Source organism: Henckelia pumila, chromosome 2, assembly GCF_033568475.1.
Source record: "Henckelia pumila isolate YLH828 chromosome 2, ASM3356847v2, whole genome shotgun sequence".
NCBI classification, from domain to species: Eukaryota; Viridiplantae; Streptophyta; class Magnoliopsida; order Lamiales; family Gesneriaceae; genus Henckelia; species Henckelia pumila.
Genome location: NC_133121.1, coordinates 80,156,759 through 80,176,640, shown reverse-complemented (window position 1 = coordinate 80,176,640; position 19,882 = coordinate 80,156,759).

The window sequence follows — 19,882 nt, the reverse complement described above, 5'->3', positions numbered from 1 at the left end:
TGAGAAGTTATGGAAATTAGAGATTTAATTTTCGAGCCGAAAATATTTAATTTGAAAATTTACGGATTTTGAGAATTAAATTTCGGGAATTCTTAAATTAAAAGAATAAATATTCGATTTGAATATTTATGGAATTTAAGATTATATTCCAAGTTTTGGGAATTAATATGATTTAATTCGAAAGTGAAACCCGATCAGGGGTTGATTTGAAAATATCGAAGTTGCAAGGGCTAAAGTGCAAAAGGCCGAAATTATTTAATTTAATCCGAACTTATTTAATTTGAATCCGAATATATTTAATTTGGGTTTGATTTAAATTCTAATATTCTTAAATTATTTAGGATTGAAATTGAATTAAAAAAGGGTCGAGGATTGAATTGCAATTTATGAAGTTCTAGGGACTAAATTGCAATATTAACTGAAGTTATCCGATTATAATCAGATTGATACGTGGATAGGGATATGGAATTCAGAAATTAAGAGCAGAAGCAGCCGAGACCTTTTCCTTTTGATTCTTGATTTAAAAAACCCCGTAACGTTTGATCCAATCGCCCGATTTTGATTTCGAAAATAGTTTTGGAATCCTTGCAGGACTTCGATTTGATGTAAGTATTTATTTACTTCGGCATGTTTTGAAGATTGAAATATGATCGAGATCAGAAATTATTGTTATGCGCATGTTTTTGAAATGATATGTGGATCGTACCGAAACCGAACCGAGAAATGAACAGCGTATGAGTTTAATATGAATTCCAGCTTATATTCGATGATTATAGCTGCTGGTATGAGGATTAGGATGATGTTTTACTGATTTGGATATACGTATGAATTGTATTGAAGTTGAAAATGATTTCGATATTTCGTCGGTTACCGATTTAAATCGCTACGCCGTCAATTAATGTTTTGAGATCGTTTTGATAGCCTATGACTGAGCTGAGATATTCTTTGAGATGTTATTAATGATATAGCAAATTTATTCCTCAGTTTCAGACTAGTTTTGAAGGTTAACAACTCAAGACTGTGATTTCGAACCAAAGAAGAAGAAGTCGAGGTTTGAAGTGATTTTGATTGAAAATATATTGCTGATTTTGAATCGATTTTGAAATGATAGACTTGAACGAAGTTTGATATGAATATTTTGATGTTATGTTTCAGATTTGACGCGTTCAAAACCGAGGAAATACGAAGGTATATGACGACATCGCGAGTCAGGGATTTGAAACTCAAGAATGAAGCTTCTTGAGTTGTTCCGCCAAAATCACATACTTGTTTATCTTTTCGATTTGATTTTAATGTTGTCGATCCATCTCAGGTAGTGGATCTTTGAGTCTGAGTCGATATGATTACGATATGATATGATATTGAATTGATTCTATGCCAAGATCTGAGACGATCTTATTTTCGAGTCAAGAATGACTACGATAGATGGATATCCATATCAAGATCGGTTACGAATCTTGATGGCAACGATGATATATGAATCAATTCTCGATCGATATATGCGTTATTTACTCTACTGTTGAGTCGATTATGATTAGAGTCGATATGATTTATTTAACGCTTTATACGTCGATTATACTGGGAATGATTTCTCACCGGAGTTTATCCGGCTGTTGCTTTGTTTTGTATGTGTGCATTGCAACAGATGAAAGAGTGGGTGCCCGGTGAGCCAACTTGTGGCTAAGGGCTTTGATGACTCTTTGTATAAACAATCTTTTGTTTAATATAATTTACACTTTTATTAATGGCAATGACTTTATCTTTCTTCATATTGTTATATTGTGATATACTATTGTTGTTTTGATAAAGACCTTGAATATACTATAGTGTATGTAAGATGTGGTAGAACATGGGGATGTCTATCATGAAACACATCTTATAGTCACTGTATATTCTAAACTGTTCCTAGTCGATTGAGCCGTCCGATAATAAGGATAAGGATCGCTCGAGTTTGAGACTAGCATTTGCGATGCAGAGTACCACGTTTCATTGGTAAGGAACATAGAGATGTTCGAAGCATGCAAATGGATATTCATATGATGAATGATCGAACTACCCTATCCGGACTTTTCAAGTGGTTATCACTTATCGAGTGGATAAAGTCCGCGGTTTTGGTTGTACACCATTAGTCCTTACTACTTGAAACATCATTGAGACTCTATATGCTAATATTGTGCTTTGACTCGTTTACCGACTCTATTGGGGTCATCAGGTGTCGGGATTGGGTACAGTTACAACACATATAGGAGTCGATGCTTTGTTGTCAAGGATTCACCACATACTTGCGAGTGTGGATATCCTATGCGATCTGAGGAGATATTAGTGTGACGAATCTCTGGCCAGAGTACATGATGTGTTTTAAGAAATGGTTTCTTAGTAACACATGCGATGTCACTATTTGATCTTCAAGATGTATTGCATAGTTATCGAATCTCGAACGACTCTCGATTTACCAATGGTTGTTGATTTGATCGGGATATATGGATGAAGGGACCGTACTGTATGCTAACCAAAATCTATTGGTTCTTGCAGGCACTATCAGTGATACCTAGGGAATCATGGGGCAATGTTGCTAGGCGCTCATACCATGATTCGATGGGCAAGTCGGAAATTGTTGTTCCGAGTCACAAGGATTTGTGAGCCCATGGCTAGCTGTATCCCTGAACCATTGAGGGTCACACAGAGTAATGGATTTTTAATCCCCGTTGAGATAGTTAAATTTAAAGAGTTAAATTTAATGAACAAAGAAGTTGGACTTCTTAATTAAGAGTAGAGGAGCAAGATTTCCTAAAATGACATAGGGATGGGCATTTTTGGAAATCACTGAATTCGGATTCAGAAAAATTTATCTTGACTTTAAAAGGTGCAGAAATGGTTTCTGTGCACATTGGTGAAATCGGTTTATCAATCGGAGTCATGATGAATTTTATATTAATTTCTGAACATGCGGGCTTTGCTTGTCGGGCTTGAACTTATGACTAATGGGCCCTAAGCTGTTAGCGGCCTACATTATAAATAAGTTATTGAAGTACAGAAATTACAAACAACAGGTCACAAAATTTTCGAAAAACCCTAGTGATTTTCCTCTGAAGTGGCCGACCCCTCTCCCCTCTGCTCGGTAAAATCCAGTCTGTGAATTTTGAATTACAGTCTGGTTTAACGGATCAAATTCGTTAATCTCTTCGTAGAAACTTCTGATAGATTTTCTAGTGCAATCTATCAGAGGGATTAAATATCCGTTCGTGGAACTGATTGAAGAACAGTTCGTCCATCAGTTCCAGGGATATACAACAAGAGCAGAGAAATCTGTTGGTGTCCAAAATCTCGATTCGAGATTGAAGGTAAAAATTTATAATTGTTATTTAATTTTTACACACACAATTTAATCGTAAGGTTGATATCCATTATGGAATCGTTCCATATAAAATTTTAAACTTCCGCCGCACCGGGTATCAATCATGATTGATCTGATCGCCGCGTTCTCCAACAGTGGTATCAGAGCCAGGTTGCTCAGATCAAGCGATTAAATTAATCGATTGTACAAAAATTTTTAAGCCTCGGTTTTTGAAACAAAATAAATATTTTAAAAATAAAATTTTTTTTTTCGGGCAAAAACCCGGGCAGCGCACGGCGCTGCCCTAGGGGCAGCCGGGCTGCCCGGCCCGAGCCCTATGGGGCGCGGGCAGCCCGGGAATGTCCCGGGCGGCCCGCGGAAAAATTAATTTTTTAATTTTTAAATTAAATTTTAATATATTAAAATTCTATTTTTGGTCCGATCGAAAATTGTTTTTGATTGGTCCACGAGGCATCAGATCGAATTGTTCGAGTCAGAAAATTTTAAAATTGATTTTTGGATAAATTTGAATTTTTGGAAAATTTAAATATTTTATCCGTTAAATTGAATTTTGAAATTAATTATTTTTGGTACAATTGATGATAAGATATGATCTTATGGATATATTGAGTAAAATATGATTTTATGTATAAAATTGGATTTTATAGATAAAATATGATTTTATTTGATAAAAAGATAAAATATGATTTTGTATGTAAAATAAGATTTTATATATGAAATATGATTTTATCCTTTTAAATTTAAATTGCCATTGCATGTTATCCAATAAATTAATTTTGAATTAAATGTTATTGGATAAGGATGATCGATTGCCATGACCAATTTTGTAAGTGTATGTTAGGAATTTACATTTGTTTTTATTGTTGTTGGATTTATTAATGGGCCTGGTTTATGACCCAATATGAATTGTCATATGTAATAAAAGTGGGCTTGGTTTATGGCCCGTTCCCACCCCTTAAAATGTATCCCCTACTTGTCATTGTTATTTATTGTAAATACATTAGATTTAGTGGGAGATCAAGATTTGAAGATGGAGGTGGGCCCAGCAGACAATAAAGACAGAAGAAATGTAAATTGGAAGCTCAATGTAATAGGATTGCATTGCATACTGCATATTACCTAGGATTGGACTAAGACTCGTGATTGGCAACCATGGGTCAATTAGAAATGGAATCGATCATCCTATATAATATGTGATATTATTGTTGTATGCATGTTTTAGACAAAATTGTGTGAATCCGGCAAGCATACAAAATTTTAAAAATGATGAGACAAATTTTCATAATTAAAATCCCTCATTTTAAATATGATTTAAAATTGATATCAAGATAAATAAAGGAAATTTAAATTTGTTTAAATGTTCCTACCTTCCATCAACGATCAATGTATGAGATGCTACCCGCGGATACGGTCCGGCTCATATTATTGGGGGGGCTCGTTCGTCGGAAAGCTGTACATTGGATCGACACATGTTGTAAGTTGGGTGGAACTCCCATGGGATCAGCTCATATTATTGGGGGAACCACATGGCGACCGTCCATCACAACTTAATATTGATGGGTCATCTTGACATGTCACAATAAACGGCGTCATATTATTGGGCCCTTATTGGACATGAGGTAAAAAACATGGAGGTTGCTTTGGAAGCAATTGGGCTCTACTTTTTGAAAATTATGGTTGGCTGATATTATTCGGGACCATAGATTGTCAATTGGACTCCATGTTCTCACTAAGAAAAACAGTTTCCCGTTTTCACTAGAGGGTAGTGAAATCGTTAAAATAGTGGGAGTGAGATTCATAAAATAAATTTCGCCTATTTTATGTCTTAGTAAATTACTTAAACAATCACTGATATTTGTCTGTTTCTTTTCAGTATTTCATAAAGATGAATTCGCGTAATCCACTTTTCTCGATCCTCGAACAAAATAAACTGACTGGCGCAAACTATACGGAATGGTTCCGTAAGTTGAAGATTGTCTTGACTTCGGAGAAGATGCTCTACGTGTTAGAAAAATCTCCTCCGAAGGAAGCACCAGCTGACATAAGTCCGGAAGAGTTAGCCAAACTTGATACATGGTGGGACCATGATATCAAGGCCAAATGCTATATGCAAGCCTCGATGTCTGATGAACTCCAGAGGCGATTTGAGGACACCGTGAATGCTGCTGACATTCACGTACAACTCAAAGAACTTTTTGGGGCTCAATCGAGGGCTGAAAGGTTCGCTACTGTAAAGGAGCTAATGACGTGTCGCATGCGTGAAGGGACTTCGGTCCGTGATCATGGGGTACGAGTGATTTGGCTCATACAGAAATTGGTAACCCTTGATTTGGTGTTGGAGCATGAACTCAACGTGGACTTACTACTTCTGTCTCTTCCTTCTTCGTTTGACGGATTTGTGGTGAATTTCAATATGAACAAGATAGAGGCCTCCCTTGAAGAGATGGTCAATATGCTTGTGACATATGAATCCACATTAAAGAAGGATAAACCGGCTTTCTTGGTGGGCTCCTCTTCTTCTGCTAAGAAGGGGCCAAGTACAAAGGGTAAGAAACGTTCTGCCCCACCCAAGAAAATCGAACCAGAGAAGAAGTACAAGACAAAGGCTTCAAACATGGAAAAATCCAAGGATGTTTGCCATTACTGCAAGAAGCCCGGTCATTGGAAGCGTAACTGCAAGGAATATCTAGAGCAGTTGCGAACTGCGAAGGGTATGTTCTATATTGAAATAAATGTTTCACTTAATACTACTTCTTGGGTATTGGATACCGGATGTGGATCTCACATTTGTAATGATTTGCAGGTGATGACAAGAAGTCGCAGGCTTAGAATGGGTGAGACCCAGCTGAGGCTCGGAAATGGTTCCAGAGTTGAAGCTAAAGCTGTGGGAGATGTTTATTTATTTTTGCAGAACGGTTTTAAGTTACTTTTGAGAGATGTTTTATTTGTTCCGGATTTGATTAAAAACATTATTTCTGTTTCTATGCTTGATAGAGATGGTTATTCTTGCAATTTTGTGAATGTGATTTGCAATATTTACAAGAATGAATGTTTGATTGGAAATGGACAACTTGAAAACGATCTATACAACTTAAAACTAAAAGACGTTCCAATAAATTATGTTGATAAACCGGCAACAACAAACAAAAGGAAAATCGATAGCCAAAACCCGGCAAACCTTTGGCATGCTAGGTTAGGTCATATTTCCTCAAGGTGGATGAACAAGCTAGTGGGAGAGGGCATGTTTGATATGTCTGATATTAACTCTCTACCTACTTGTGAATCCTGCCTGAAAGGAAAAATGACTAAATCTCCTTTTAAGGGGAAACCTGAGCGTAGTCAAAATCTGTTGGATTTGATCCATACAGATGTTTGTGGTCCATTTAGAGTTGGTACTCAATATGGCCACACCTACTTCATTACCTTTACTGATGATTATTCGAGGTATGGGTATTTATATTTAATGAAATATAAGTCTGAAGCGTTTGAAAAGTTCAAAGAATTCTAGGCTGAAGTAGAAAACAAGCTAGGTAAAAGTATTAAAGCACTTCGATCGGATCGAGGTGGAGAATACTTAAGTACCGAGTTTTTGGACTATCTAAAAGAGAATGGGATTCTCTCTCAGTGGACTCCTCCTATGACACCACATCTTAATGGTGTATCGGAGCGTCGTAATCGAACTTTGTTGGACATGGTTCGGTCCATGATGAGCTTCACTGAGCTTCCACCTTCGTTTTGGGGCTATGCGCTTGAAACGGCGGTATTGTTGTTGAACAACGTCCACACTAAAGCAGTGGACAAAACACCATACGAGTTATGGAATGGCAAAGCTTCTAAGTATTCGTACTTGAGGATTTGGGGATGTCCTGCTTACGTGAAGCGGACAGTGGGAGATAAGTTGGATAGTCGATCCAGCTTATGTTATTTTGTAGGGTATCCGAAGAATTCAATCGGATATTATTTCTATTATCCTGCTAAAACAAAGGTGTTTGTTTCAAGGAATGCCACCTTCTTGGAGAAGGAGTTCTTATTGGATAAGAAAGGCGAGATGATGGAACTCGAAGAAATTCGAGAAGAACCCGAAATACAAAATAACGATCCTACACCTCAGGAACCATTGATAGACACGCCTGTACCTAGAAGATCCGAGAGGACTTCTATACCTCCTATTCGATATGGTCTTCTTCTTGAAGGGGATCAAGATGAACCCGATGTTGGATGTGATCCAAGAAACTTCAAGGAAGCAATTTCTGATGCGGATTCAAATTTATGGCTTGAAGCTATGCAGTCGGAAATAGATTCGATGCATACAAACCAAGTTTGGTCTTTAGTAGATCCTCCCGATGGAATTGTTCCAATAGGGTGTAAATGGATCTACAAGAGAAAGCTTGGGCCTGATGGTAAGGTATTGACCTACAAGGCGCGATTGGTGGCGAAAGGTTATACTCAAAGACAAGGAGTTGACTATGATGAAACTTTTTCACCAGTTGCAATGTTCAAGTCCATAAGAATCCTTATTGCCATAGCTGCTTGGTATGACTATGAGATATGGCAAATGAATGTGAAGACTGCTTTTCTTAATGGAGACATTAAGGAAGAAATCTATATGAAGCAGCCTGAGGGGTACACATCCATGGGAAGCGAGCATAAGGTATGCAAGCTTCAGAGATCAATTTATGGTCTAAAACAAGCATCAAGAAGTTGGAACCAGAAATTTGATGAAACAAAGGATTTTGGTTTCATCAAGAACCCGGAGGAACCATGCGTGTACAAAAAAGTAGTTAAGGATGCTGTGACATTCTTAGTACTTTATGTTGATGTCATCCTACTCATTGGGAATGACGTAGGGATGTTGCAGTCAACAAAGATATGGTTATCAGGTAGATTTTCGATGAAGGATTTGGGTGAGGCATCCTATATTCTAGGGATACAGATCTATAGACATAGATCTAAGAAAATGATAGGACTCACTCAATCAACCTACATCGACACCATATTGAAACGGTTTTCAATGGATGGGTCCAAGAGAGGACATCTACCCATGTGTCATGAAGTTTCTCTATCCAAGTCTATGTGTCCCAAGACGGATGAAGAGATAGAGAAAATGACACATGTACCATATGCGTCAGCCATAGGTAGTATCATGTATGGGATGATATCTACCAGACCGGATGTAGCATTTGCTCTGAGTGTCACGAGCAGATATCAAGCTAATCCCGGTCAAATGCATTGGAAAGCCGTGAAGGACATTCTTAAGTACTTACGAAGGACTAAGAATATGTTCATGGTATATGGAGGAAGAGAACTAAAATTGGAAGGCTATACCGACTCTAGCTTCCAAAGTGACGTGGATGACTCGAAGTCAACCTCTGGATTTGTGTTCATGCTCAATGGCGGTGCTGTCTCTTGGAAGAGTTCCAAGCAGGACACCACAGCGGATTCCACCACTGAGGCAGAATACATTGCAGCATCAGCTGCTGCTAAAGAGGCCGTTTGGATGAGGAATTTCGTCCAAGAGTTGGGCGTTATTCCTGAAGTTGTTGGTCCAGTCCCGGTGTACTGTGACAACACGGGTGCCGTTGCTCAGGCAAAGGAACCAAGGTCTCATCAAAGATCCAAACACGTACTGAGGAAATACCACATCATCCGGGAGATTGTGGAAAGAGGAGACATCACTGTCGAAAGAGTGGCCTCTACAGACAATATCGCTGATCCACTTACTAAGCCCTTGCCAGGACCATTATTTGACAAACATCGCGAAGCAATGGGTCTACGTAGTATGACTAGTTGGCTTTAGGGCAAGTGGGAGATTGAAAGAGTGGGTGCCCGGTGAGCCAACTTGTGGCTAAGGGCTTTGATGACTCTTTGTATAAACAATCTTTTGTTTAATATAATTTACACTTTTATTAATGGCAATGACTTTATCTTTCTTCATATTGTTATATTGTGATATACTATTGTTGTTTTGATAAAGACCTTGAATATACTATAGTGTATGTAAGATGTGGTAGAACATGGGGATGTCTATCATGAAACACATCTTATAGTCACTGTATATTCTAAACTGTTCCTAGTCGATTGAGCCGTCCGATAATAAGGATAAGGATCGCTCGAGTTTGAGACTAGCATTTGCGATGCAGAGTACCACGTTTCATTGGTAAGGAACATAGAGATGTTCGAAGCATGCAAATGGATATTCATATGATGAATGATCGAACTACCCTATCCGGACTTTCCAAGTGGTTATCACTTATCGAGTGGATAAAGTCCGCGTTTTTGGTTGTACACCATTAGTCCTTACTACTTAAAACATCATTGAGACTCTATATGCTAGTACTGTGCTTTGACTCGTTTACCGACTCTATTGGGGTCATCAGGTGTCGGGATTGGGTACAGTTACAACACATATAGGAGTCGATGCTTTGTTGTCAAGGATTCACCACATACTTGCGAGTGTGGATATCCTATGCGATCTGAGGAGATATTAGTGTGACGAATCTCTGGCCAGAGTACATGATGTGTTTTAAGAAATGGTTTCTTAGTAACACATGCGATGTCACTATTTGATCTTCAAGATGTATTGCATAGTTATCAAATCTCGAACGACTCTCGATTTACCAATGGTTGTTGATTCGATCGGGATATATGGATGAAGGGACCGTACTGTACGCTAACCAAAATCTATTGGTTCTTGCAGGCACTATCAGTGATACCTAGGAAATCATGGGGCGATGTTGCTAGGCGCTCATACCATGATTCGATGGGCAAGTCGGAAATTGTTGTTCCGAGTCACAAGGAGTTGTGAGCCCACGGCTAGCTGTATCCCTGAACCATTGAGGGTCACACAGAGTAATGGATTTTTAATCCCCGTTGAGATAGTTAAATTTAAAGAGTTAAATTTAATGAACAAAGAAGTTGGACTTCTTAATTAAGAGTAGAGGAGCAAGATTTCCTAAAATGACATAGGGATGGGCATTTTTGGAAATCACTGAATTCGGATTCAGAAAAATTTATCTTGACTTTAAAAGGTGCAGAAATGGTTTCTGTGCACATTGGTGAAATCGGTTTATCAATCGGAGTCATGATGAATTTTATATTAATTTCTGAACATGCGGGCTTTGCTTGTCGGGCTAGAACTTATGAGTAATGGGCCCTAAGCTGTTAGCGGCCTACATTATAAATAAGTTATTGCAGTACAGAAATTACAAACAACAGGTCACAAAATTTTCAAAAAACCCTAGTGATTTTCCTCTGAAGTGGCCGACCCCTCTCCCCTCTGCTCGGTAAAATCCAGTCTGTGAATTTTGAATTACAGTCTGGTTTAACGGATCAAATTCATTAATCTCTTCGTAGAAACTTCTGATAGATTTTCTAGTGCAATCTATCAGAGGGATTAAATATCCGTTTGTGGACCTGATTGAAGAACAGTTCGTCCATCAGTTCCAGGGATATACAACAAGAGCAGAGAAATCTGTTGGTGTCCAAAATCTCGATTCGAGATTGAAGGTAAAAATTTATAATTGTTATTTAATTTTTACACACACAATTTAATCGTAAGGTTGATACCTATTATGGAATCGTTCCATATAAAATTTTAAACTTCCGCTGCACCGGGTATCAATCATGATTGATCTGATCGCCGCGTTCTCCAACAACAGATGGGGCCGAAGCTATTCTGATAGGACATTGACAGCTCGGGAGCAAGAGTTATCAAGTGTAAACTCGGGTTTAAGCTGAAGAATGGTATTTAGATAGCATCGAACTTGACATGAAACTTTGTTTTAGAAGCTCACTTTTGAGACTTGGTGTAGCTTGTAGTTTCATGCAATTTATGCTATTCGTTTGATGTAATAAACACATGATTTGATGCTATTCGGGTTTAAGCTGAAGAATGGTATTTAGATAGCATCGAACTTGACATGAAACTTTGTTTTAGAAGCTCACTTTTGAGACTTGGTGTAGCTTGTAGTTTCGTGCTTTTTATGCTATTCGTTTGATGTAATAAACACATGATTTGATGCTTGAAACATCTTACATGTATATATGCATGTTTTCAGATTATATAACATGCTTGAAATTGGTGTTTAATGATGATTCTTACCTGCTCCATATTTGACAACAAGAAATCGATTCTGTGATTTTTCTGGACAGAGTGCATGCTCGATCCTGTGAACTCATAGGATCGAGCGCGGCCTATAAAATTTAAAAAACAGAGAATGGAAAATTGGAGCTCTCTCGATCGTGTGAGTACATGGGATCGAGCGCGGCCTGAAAATCCTGAAATCCGAGAGCTGAGGAATTGGGCTCGCTCGATCGGACGAGTTCATCCGATCGAGCGAGGTTCTTGAATTTTAAATTTTTTTTAAGCTCTTGGTTTTAATATTCTTTTAATATTTGATTAATTGGTTTAATTAATCTTTAATTACCCTAAGATTAGATTAGCAACCCGAGGTCCCCACAACAGATGATATCAGAGCATAAGTTTCTTGGACTGAGATAGAAGCTGAGCGGGGTAGATTGAGTCGCATGCATTTATAGTATAGCATGATTATGCATTACTTGATTTGATGATTTGATGAATTGCATGTGAGCATGATCTACTCTTGAAACTAAACTGCCTGATTTACTGATTTGTAACTTTCTTGATTTTGTTATAAGATTCTCCGGGTGACGTAAGCACCCAGAATTGAATAGAACAGTGTTATTTGGGTGACGTAAGCACCCCAAACTGAACAGAACTGTATTGCTCAGCTGAAAGAAGTATTTTTGATTGAACAGGACAGTATATCAGCGAATTAATAGATGCTATTACAAATAGAAGTTGGTTTGCAGAGCTTGATCAGTTGTGCAAATCTTTGAAATATACAGATATATGTCGTATCAGATTAATTGTATACTAACTTCAAAACCTAACAACGAGTTGATGGATTGTGACGAAGAAATTCTGAAAGAGAATAGGTATATTGATTTCTTGGTTAGTGCTTAGAACAGAGATTTATTAGCGGTTCTTTGCTATAACAGATAGAAATGATGAGAAAAAGAAGATTGTGCCAAGAAAGTAGAATAGCCAAAAAACAGAATATACCAATCAGAAGCAGAGCAATTCGAATACTGAAGAATATTATTTTATTAGATTTTCAAGCCTACTACGATTCTTTGAATTGTAGATGATGAAGAAGCTCAAGATTGAGTTGTTTATTCATGGCTTGAATTCAGAGATTATGTATGAGTAAATGTTGACGACTGAAACATTTTATGAAAGTAGTTCTTTAACTCTAATGAACCGAGACAGATTGGTCTGGGTCTGAATGCAAAGTATGTTAGAGATTATTGCACTTATTGTGGAGGGAGATATCCTAGCAATCAGTACAAAGACATTTCAAGATGTGCTAGAATATGTTCGAAGCAAATCAGATTCTGAGAAAATTTGAATAAAGAACAGTTCCAGAAATAAACAGAGGATCAAAATGAAAGTGCACCTGGAAATGAGATTGCAGGTAACAGATTTATTTTGTTTTAACCTGTTTATGTTATTGGTGCAAGAGATATATGATAGCTGAAAGCTTATTATATTTCCACCTCTGTATCAGAAAAGAGAATTTGTGAATTGAACTGAAGAATTGAACTACTGCTTCGATGAAATGAAACTGAACATGATTTTGTTCGTATTTGAGATATCTGTGTATGTTGCATGATAGAAGATAATGCAATAACCAAATACAGATTAGCAGAAGATTGATGATAAGAAGCGATTAAATTAGATCAGTAAGAACATAATGTGCATATGAATATGATGATATGATATGGGATCTAGAATTAAGATTCTTTGATTTCAGTTCCGTGTATATTATGTTGATTACAGAAATGTTCCGAAATAAGTATATTCTATGCACTAGATATGTTCAAGATCTAAACCAGCATTGGTAGATATGTCAATGAGTAGAGATTGCAGATATGTTTCAGTAAGATTTCAACTTTAGTTTAAGTTGTGAACTGGAATTCAATAGCGAATTGATGAGTTTATGAATTGAATACTGCTTTTGATGTTTATAGAATAGATGATGAAATGAAAATCCATTACAGTTGAATTTTTTCTTTGATTATGGTGAATCGATTACATCAATTGGAAATATGATTCTTGAAATATTTGCTTTGAGTGGCTCTCCTTGTTTTGTTCATAGAGCCAGAGTTGATTTACTCATTCTGAGTTATGAGATGCAAGTGAGTTGTTTTCACTTAGCAGAGTTTGTTATCCAAAACACTTGATTTTTGGATGAACTTGACTGAGAGATTTTCTCAATCTTGATTTATTCTTTTGATTTTTAGAATTATTGATCATTTGATGGATATTTCAGCATATTTTGAGATTTTTGGCTTGTAACTGATAGAACTATCCAGATTTTGGATTGATTGTATGATTTGTCAGTACTTTGGAAATAGAAGTGAGAAATGAAATAGGCATTCGATCGATTGATTTTAGATTTCTGTGTATTTTGGTTTGAATATATTCAGGCGAATGCATAACCAATCAGAATGATTTTCGATTGGAAATGAGCCAGATTTGTTCAGAAGATGAAAGAAACACAGAAAGTAAATCAAAGTGATTAGAATTCGGTAAAGAATGCCAGATTGAGATATCGCAGATTAGAATGGATGAATTATATTGTGATTGATTATATGATTGTGCTTGATATTTCCGAAAAGAGATATCAGATTCTGAAAGAAATGCACAACAATAAATTCAATATTCATCCAATAATTGTTTTATCAGAGGATAAAGCAAACAGATGTAACAGAATTTGTATGTTTTAGAAGCTAAAAGTATAGAGAGAGTTTCAATTGAAGTTGAAAAGCATTGATCAGATGGGTTCAGTGACAGTTTAGAGACTCCAGAATTGGAATGAAGTCATGATTTGATAGATTACTTTACTAAACTACCAAGATGAAGCAGTATGCATGATGTAAACTGTGGTAGTGATGTTTGAATTGATTTGAATTACTGAATAATATGATATGACTTATGATCAGATTGATTGAAATTACTGAATAAGATGATCTATAATCATGATCAGATCACTGATTTGTGATCAGAATTTTTGTGAGATTACACAGTAAGCCAATGATTATTGTTTCATATTGAGACAGTAGGTTTACTATTGAATTATGATTCAGAGTATCTAAAACTCTGAGTACTCTTTGATGTGAAAGTACAACATATTATCCTTGAATTGAAGGATAGTCAGGGCAGATGAATTGAATTTCATGAATAAACTATATCGGACATGATATAGATTATCAAAAGCTCTGAGTACTTTGAAATCTGTGAATACATCATATTATTCTCTGATTAATGAATAGTCCGAACAGACTAATCAGATTTTCAGAATATGCTATAAGAAATGTGATACAGATATGAATATATAGCCGTTAAGAAGTTAATGAAATGATGAAATTACAGGAATGATTGAAATCTATTGTCATGATAAAGACTTTAGATTTATTCGATAGGATGTGACATTGATTGTTTGATGTTCTGATTATTGGTTATATGTGATTGCATGATACCATTCTCCAATTGATGGATTTATGAATTGATTATCCAGAATTTTGAGGATATACTCAGAACTTTAATACCTGATTCGGTATTAATTGACTTGATGTATTGCCACTTGATTATATGATTCCTGTAAAAGCTATCGAGTCGATATTGAGATAGTGCTTTGATGATATGATAAGAAGGAAACCAGATTTCTTTGTGTTGAAATGATATTTCAGAAGTATCCGACATCGGATCAGATGTGATTGGAAATACACAGAGAATCTAAATATGAATCTGTACGAAATGAGAACAGAGAAGAAGAAACAGAGTTAGTAAGTGAATGATTGATATAAGTTTTAAAAGCTGGAACTGATTGGTCAGCGAAAAAGTTATTCGTGAAACATCTTTCGATTCAGAATAGAGAAAAAGCAGTATATGAATTACAGATTCAGAATATAAATGTTGGATACTGATCTTGAAGCGATGAACAGAATGACAGTATAGACTTGATATATCTTCTATGCAGAGCATAGAATGATATAGAGAAAGAACAAGTCATCACTGAAACTGAATTTCACTGAATGAGATTTAAAACAGAATTGATGATTTTATTGAAAGAATTATTCTTTTCAACTTGATATGATGAATCAGATTTGTTCCACGTATCTAAGTGAAGGAAGTATCAATAGATTCTTCCTATGTGCTTTAATCAGATAAAATAGATATTGAAGAGATTCTGAGTTAAGTCTAATATTCGATAGATCCTTGATTAAGGAGAGAAACATCTCAGAAAGAAGTCTTTTCAGTTAATTAAAGTACGAATGAATAGATACAGAATACAAGAGAATAGACGCAGATTAGAAGAGATAATCTGATAAGAGATGAAGAGATGAGATACGAAGATCAGAGTTATATGATTGAAGTGAGAATTACTTCAGATAATCATTCAGTTTATCAGAATTGATAGTTCGATTGAATACGATTTCGAGGACGAAATCATTCCTTAGAATGGAGGAATTGTAAGGCCCAAAATTATTGAGTTATTAATTACAGAATTTGAGATTTAAATTCTGTAATTTATTGATTTAAGAAGTTATGGAAATTAGAGATTTAATTTTCGAGCCGAAAATATTTAATTTGAGAATTTACGGATTTTGAGAATTAAATTACGGGAATTCTTAAATTAAAAGAATAAATATTCGATTTGAATATTTATGGAATTTAAGATTAAATTCCAAGTTTTAGGAATTAATATGATTTAATTCGAAAGTGAAACCCGATCAGGGGTTGATTTGAAAATATCAAAGTTGCAAGGACTAAAGTGCAAAAGGCCAGAATTATTTAATTTAATCCAAAATTATTTAATTTGAATCCGAGTATATTTAATTTTGGAATATTTAGAGTTTTGATTTAAATTCTAATATTATTAAATTATTTAGGATTGAAATTGAATTAAAATGAGGGCCGAGGACTGAATTGCAATTTAAGAAGTTCTAGTGACTAAATTTCAATATTGACAGAATTTATCCGTTTATAATCAGATTGATACGTGGATAGGGATATGGAATTCAGAAATTGAGAGCAGAAGCAGCCGAGACATTCTTTTCCTTTTGATTCTTGATTTAAAAAACCTTGTAACGTTTGATCCGATCGCCCGATTTTGATTCCGAAAATAGTTCTGGAATTCTTGCGACGAGGACTTTGATTTGATGTAAGTATTTATTTACTACGGCATGTTTTGAAGATTGAAATATGATCCAGATCAGAAATTGTTGTTATGCGCATGTTTTTGAAATGATATGTGGATCGTACCAAAATCGAACCAAGAAATGAACAGCGTATGAGTTTAATATGAATCCCAGATTATATTCGATGATTATAACTGCTGGTATGAGGATTAGGATGATGTTTTACTGATTTGGATATACGTATGAATTGTATTGAAGTTGAAAATGATTTCGATATTTCGTCGGTTACCAATTTTAAATCGCTACGCCGTCGATTAATGTTTTGAGATCGTTTTGATAGCCTATGACTGAGCTGAGATCTTCTTTGAGATGTTATTAATGATATAGCAAATTTATTCCTCAGTTTCAGACTAGTTTGAAGGCTAAAGACTCAAGACTCTGATTTCGAACCAAAGAAGAAGAAGAAGTCGAGGTTTGAAGTGATTTTGATTGAAGATATATTGCTGATTTTGAATCGATTTTGAAATGATAGACTTGAACGAATTTTGATATGAATATTTTGATGTTATGTTTCAGATTTGATGCGTTCAAAACCGAGGAAATACGAAGGTATATGACGACATCGCGAGTCAGGGATTTGAAACTCAAGAATGAAGCTTCTTGAGTTGTTCCGCCAAAATCATATACTTGTTTATCATTTCGATTTGATTTTTATGTTGTCGATCCATCTCAGGTAGTGGATATTTGAGTCTGAGTCGATATGATTACGATATGATATGATATTGAATTGATTCTATGCCAAGATCTGAGGCGATCTTATTTTCGAGTAAAAAATGACTACGATAGATGAATATCCATATCAAGATCGGTTACGAATCTTGATGGCAACGATGATATATGAATCAATTCTCGATCGATATATGTGTTATTTACTCTACTGTTGAGTCGATTATGATTAGATTCGATATGATTTATTTAACGCTTTATATGTCGATTATACTGAGAATGATTTCTCATCGGAGTTTATCCGGCTGTTGCTTTATTTTGTATGTGTGCATTGTAACAGATGAGGCAGGAGCTAGTCTGATAGGACATTGACAGCTCGGGAGCAAGACTTAGCAAGTGTGGACTCGGGTTTAAGCTGAAGAATGGTATTTAGATAGCATCGAACTTGACATGAAACTTTGTTTTAGAAGCTCACTTTTGAGACTTGGTGTAGCTTGTAGTTTCGTGCTTTTTATGCTATTCGTTTGATGTAATAAACACATGATTTGATGCTTGAAACCTCTTACATGTATATATGCATGTTTTCAGATTGTATAACATGCTTGAAATTGGTGTTTAATGATGATTCTTACCTGCTCCAGATTTGACAACAAGAAATCGATTCTGTGATTTTTCTGGACAGAGTGCACGCTCGATCCTGTGAACTCGTAGGATCGAGCGCGGCCTATAAAATTTAAAAAAACAGAGAATGGAAAATTGGAGCTTGCTCGATCGTGTGAGTACATGGGATCTAGCGCGGCCTGAAAATCCTGAAATCCGAGAGCTGAGGAATTGGGCTCGCTCGATCGGACGAGTTCATCCGATCGAGCGAGGTTCTTGAATTTTAAATTTTTTTTAAGCTCTTGGTTTTAATATTATTTTAATATTTGATTAATTGTTTTAATTAATCATTAATTGCCCTAAAATTAGATTAGAAAACCGAGGTCCCCACATATTATTTATTCAATTGATAATATAATTTAAAACCATAATTTAATTATTTATTAAATAAATAAATATTTAAAAAGGAAAATAATAATATTATTATGATATATTATATTATAAATAATCTTAATATATATTATAAATAACAAATAGAAAAGCAAAAAAAAAAAAAAGCTAAAAAAAAAAAAAGAAAGAAAAAAAGAAAAGCAACACCATAGCGTAGAGCTACAGTGTTGCACCAAATTTGGTGCAACACTGTAGATCAACACCAACCTAGCGCTAACGTCAAAAACACCAACCTAGCGCTGAAAATAGCGCTAGGTTGGAGATGAAAATCCAACATTATGTTGGTGTAAAACACCAACATAGTGTTGGATTGGAGATGGTTTTAGATGTAATGTAAGGAATACATTTTAATCTTAAATAATTAATATATCAAAATGATTTGTATCATTTGAGATAATGTTCGAATAAAAAAACAAATATTTCACGTTAATGGGCCTCTTTATCATGGGCTAGGCCTGTCGGATTGGCCAGCCCCGCCATACAAAATAGGTGGGTTGTGTTGACAATTTCTCAACCCGCCTTAAAAGTGGGCCGACCCGCATCGCCCCGCCTAATGGTGGGTTGGGGTGGGTTGCGGGTTGGCCGGCAAAACCCGCCAAATAACACGTAAGCCCGTCGGGTTGGCCCGCCCCATAACTTAAAATAGGTGGGTTGGGTTGGGGTTTTTTCAACCCGCCTTAAAGGTGGGCCAGCCCGCCCCGCCTAATGGTAGGTTGCGATGGGTTGTGGGTCGGCCCGCCCCGTCAGCCTGTTTTGACACCTCTAATTATATTCGATATCTTGATTGATTGAGCACAACAATTATTAATCGTTTAAAAAAAGTAGAAAAAATAAAAAAAACTCAGAGAATTTTATCTATAAAAAATTTAAAGAATAAATAAATGTTTTTCAAACTTATCAGTAAATCAATATTATAATAAAAATTAAATGGAATGACAGCCAATGCATAAATACATAAAGGTAGTTTATATATTCAAGAGATATTAAGAGGGTGTTGGGCTAATTTATTAAAAACAGTTTATAAGTTCTAGGAGTTTTATAAGTTGTTAGGTCCAATTTTAAAAGTAAGTTGTTAAAGTGTTTGAATAAACTTATTTTATGCAACTTAAAGATGTTAATGTACTTGATATTATAAGATCTTTTTATTGTCGTAATTAGCAAAAAAAGATATAACACTATGAAAGTAATGTAAATAATAATATATATACAAAAATAGTTTTAAATTTATCATAAATGTTAAACATATATTTTAAAAAATAAAAATATTTTTAATTTTAATTTAGAAAAAAAATTGATAAATTATGTGCAAAAAATGGACAGAGGGCATGATGAGAATTTAATAAATTATAAGCTCTGTCAAATACCCTCTAAGTTCAATTTTGAATGTTAAACAAGAAATTGAAATGACTTCACACTTAATTATGTATTTATTTGCTATTTTTTATATATATATATTTTAATGTGATAGGTGGAACCATTGTTTTTAAAATCGAACCAGACCGACCGGTTCGACCGCGAACCGAT